The sequence below is a fragment of the Panulirus ornatus genome, unplaced genomic scaffold (assembly GCF_036320965.1).
Source record: "Panulirus ornatus isolate Po-2019 unplaced genomic scaffold, ASM3632096v1 CTG_7888_pilon, whole genome shotgun sequence".
In the NCBI taxonomy this organism is placed as follows: domain Eukaryota; kingdom Metazoa; phylum Arthropoda; class Malacostraca; order Decapoda; family Palinuridae; genus Panulirus; species Panulirus ornatus.
Genome location: NW_027265351.1, coordinates 1 through 4,123, shown reverse-complemented (window position 1 = coordinate 4,123; position 4,123 = coordinate 1). Strand labels below are relative to the sequence as shown.

The 4,123-nt window shown below is 47.6% G+C and overlaps 1 long non-coding RNA gene across 1 annotated transcript; it reads right to left on the bottom strand.

Moving 5' to 3' along the window:
* Window positions 1-953: 953 nt before the first annotated feature.
* LOC139748556 (uncharacterized) lies at window positions 954-3,967 on the bottom strand. The gene is made up of 2 exons (XR_011712741.1): window positions 3,646-3,967; window positions 954-3,124 (listed from the first exon to the last, which is right to left on the bottom strand). It is a non-coding gene; the product is annotated as an uncharacterized lncRNA (long non-coding RNA).
* Between the last annotated feature and the right edge of the window lie 156 nt (window positions 3,968-4,123).

Here is a 4,123-nt window from a genome sequence, read left to right as displayed (position 1 = left end):
TTATTACTTGGCCCTGCGCGTGCGAATCGCAGTAACAGTCACCTTACCAAGAAATCACAGGAGCCTCCTTCGATGCAACTTCCTACTACTTCTCATCATGAATGAGAAGAAATGGTGCGTCTTTTCGAAGACGTACTCCTCTGTCACTTCTACTATCCATTTTTCCGCTCCGTAATGGAACCGTCACGGCATATGCTGCGGCCTCGGAGGAGACGACGCCTCAACGTGGTGGAAGTAATTCTTTCTTCCTGGTGTGAGCGCGGCCTGCTTTCCTCCGTCGCCTTCAAGTCAGCGACTTCTTTTCTCTGGATATGTTCTTATTAGTCTTTTGCTAAAGGGAAACCCATATAGTTTCGCATCCTACCTACAACGGTTAATCACGTTTGACTCCTTCGTTGCGGCAAGAGCACATGCCTCTCTCTTGACCTAGATTCCGTAACGGAGACGAGTCACATTACGATGGAGCAGCAAACACGTTTGCTCTCTATTAATAATGTCAAAGGGCGTTGCTTTGTGCAGAAAGCAATGCAAGTCAAGTTGAAATCTGTTACCATAGAGGCATCCAAGTTGATGATGGACAGAAACACCATCCACTGAATGTGAGCTAATGATGATGATGGTGGGCTCACGGGGAAGCATTCAGTGTACAAGCCATGCATGTCAATCAAGAACGAAAGATGGTTTGGTAGGTCGTTTGCTTAAGAAGGTGTTTCTGCTTTTTTGTGCAAGTACTGGTGGGTGTGCTGAGTTTCTGCCTCGTCGCCTTGGCAAGTGATTATTACTTGGCCCTGCGCGTGCGAATCGCAGTAACAGTCACCTTACCAAGAAATCACAGGAGCCTCCTTCGATGCAACTTCCTACTACTACTTCTCATCATGAATGAGAAGAAATGGTGCGTCTTTTCGAAGACGTACTCCTCTGTCACTTCTACTATCCATTTTTCCGCTCCGTAATGGAACCGTCACGGCATATGCTGCGGCCTCGGAGGAGACGACGCCTCAACGTGGTGGAAGTAATTCTTTCTTCCTGGTGTGAGCGCGGCCTGCTTTCCTCCGTCGCCTTCAAGTCAGCGACTTCTTTTCTCTGGATATGTTCTTATTAGTCTTTTGCTAAAGGGAAACCCATATAGTTTCGCATCCTACCTACAACGGTTAATCACGTTTGACTCCTTCGTTGCGGCAAGAGCACATGCCTCTCTCTTGACCTAGATTCCGTAACGGAGACGAGTCACATTACGATGGAGCAGCAAACACGTTTGCTCTCTATTAATAATGTCAAAGGGCGTTGCTTTGTGCAGAAAGCAATGCAAGTCAAGTTGAAATCTGTTACCATAGAGGCATCCAAGTTGATGATGGACAGAAACACCATCCACTGAATGTGAGCTAATGATGATGGTGGGCTCACGGGGAAGCATTCAGTGTACAAGCCATGCATGTCAATCAAGAACGAAAGATGGTTTGGTAGGTCGTTTGCTTAAGAAGGTGTTTCTGCTTTTTTGTGCAAGTACTGGTGGGTGTGCTGAGTTTCTGCCTCGTCGCCTTGGCAAGTGATTATTACTTGGCCCTGCGCGTGCGAATCGCAGTAACAGTCACCTTACCAAGAAATCACAGGAGCCTCCTTCGATGCAACTTCCTACTACTTCTCATCATGAATGAGAAGAAATGGTGCGTCTTTTCGAAGACGTACTCCTCTGTCACTTCTACTATCCATTTTTCCGCTCCGTAATGGAACCGTCACGGCATATGCTGCGGCCTCGGAGGAGACGACGCCTCAACGTGGTGGAAGTAATTCTTTCTTCCTGGTGTGAGCGCGGCCTGCTTTCCTCCGTCGCCTTCAAGTCAGCGACTTCTTTTCTCTGGATATGTTCTTATTAGTCTTTTGCTAAAGGGAAACCCATATAGTTTCGCATCCTACCTACAACGGTTAATCACGTTTGACTCCTTCGTTGCGGCAAGAGCACATGCCTCTCTCTTGACCTAGATTCCGTAACGGAGACGAGTCACATTACGATGGAGGTGCAAACACATTTGCTCTCTATTAATAATGTCAAAGGGCGTTGCTTTGTGCAGAAAGCAATGCAAGTTGAAATCTGTTACCATAGAGGCATCCAAGTTGATGATGGACAGAAACACCATCCACTGAATGTGAGCTAATGATGGTGGGCTCACGGGGAAGCATTCAGTTTACAAGCCATGCATGTCAATCAAGAACGAAAGATGGTTTGGTAGGGCGTTTGCTTAAGAAGGTGTTTCTGCTTTTTTGTGGAAGTACTACTGGTGGGTGTGCTGAGTTTCTACCTCGTCGCCTTGGCAAGTGATTATTACTTGGCCCTGCGCGTGCGAATCGTAGTAACAGTTGTAACAGTAATAACAGTCACCTTACCCAGAAGCCACAGGGGCCTCCTTCAATGCTAACGTCCCTACATGTGAAAGACAGGTCTGCCAAACGTGTCTCTCTCCACGGAGAGAGACGTGAGGCAACAACAGCAGCATGGTTGGTTTATGGATATGCGGCTGTTGTTGTTGTGGTGGTGGTGGTGGTGGTGTATTGATTGAGAGGTAATGACTAAAAAGGACAGGCGGGGGCATACGTATTGCGACGCGAGAGGTGAAATTCTTGGACCGTCGCAAAACGAACTACCGCGAAAGCATTTGCCAAGAATGTTTTCATTAATCATGCTGTGAGTTGTTACGGCGTTAGCTTAAGAAGGTGTTTCTGCTTTTTTGTGGAAGTACTGGTGGGGTGTGCTGAGTTTCTACCTCGTCGCCTTGGCAAGTGATTATTACTTGGCCCTGCGCGTGCGAATCGTAGTAACAGTCACCTTACCGAGAAACCACAGGAGCCTCCTTCGATGCAACGATTGAGGAGAGATGGTGAGTCTTTTCGAAGACTTACTAATACAAAGCACCACAACTGGATGTGAGTTAATGATGGTGCGCTCTGGGGCAAGCATTCAGTTTTACAAGCCATGCAAGAACGAAAGTTGGGTTGGTAGGGCGTTTGCTTAAGAAGGTGTTTCTGCTTTTTTGTGCAAGTACTGGTGGGGTGTGCTGAGTTTCTGCCTCGTCGCCTTGGCAAGTGATTATTACTTGGCCCTGCGCGTGCGAATCGTAGTAACAGTCACCTTACGGAGAAAGCACAGGGGCCTCCTTCAATGCAACGTCCCTACATGTGAGACACGCGCCAAGTAATGCATCTCTCTCCATTTGCCATGCATGGAGAGAGACAGAGAGAGAAACCGCTCAAATGACACAGGAAATGATCTAGTGATACCTGAAGTCATTCTAGAGGTAATACATGCTCACCCTCTATGAGCGGAAAAGTGACGAGAAAGAACTATGCAACTATGTTTTCTACGAATGATGGAATTATTACATCTTCGTAGGTTCTCCGAGAGGTGGCGGAGAAGTACCATCCATAATACACAAAAACAGCCGAGTGCGAGCTGTGATGGTACGCGCAAAAGACGTTCCAATGAGATGAGCTGGAGGGGTAGGGCGTTTGCTTAAGAAGGTGTTTCTGCTTTTTTGTGGAAGTACTACTGGTGGGTGTGCTGAGTTTCTACCTCGTCGCCTTGGCAAGTGATTATTACTTGGCCCTGCGCGTGCGAATCGTAGTAACAGTTGTAACAGTAGTAACAGTCACCTTACCCAGAAGCCACAGGGGCCTCCTTCAATGCTAACGTCCCTACATGTGAAAGACAGGTCTGCCAAACGTGTCTCTCTCCACGGAGAGAGACGTGAGGCAACAACAGCAGCATGGTTGGTTTATGGATATGCGGCTGTTGTTGTTGTGGTGGTGGTGGTGGTGGTGTATTGATTGAGAGGTAATGACTAAAAAGGACAGGCGGGGGCATACGTATTGCGACGCGAGAGGTGAAATTCTTGGACCGTCGCAAAACGAACTACCGCGAAAGCATTTGCCAAGAATGTTTTCATTAATCATGCTGTGAGTTGTTACGGCGTTAGCTTAAGAAGGTGTTTCTGCTTTTTTGTGGAAGTACTGGTGGGGTGTGCTGAGTTTCTACCTCGTCGCCTTGGCAAGTGATTATTACTTGGCCCTGCGCGTGCGAATCGTAGTAACAGTCACCTTACCGAGAAACCACAGGAGCCTCCTTCGATGC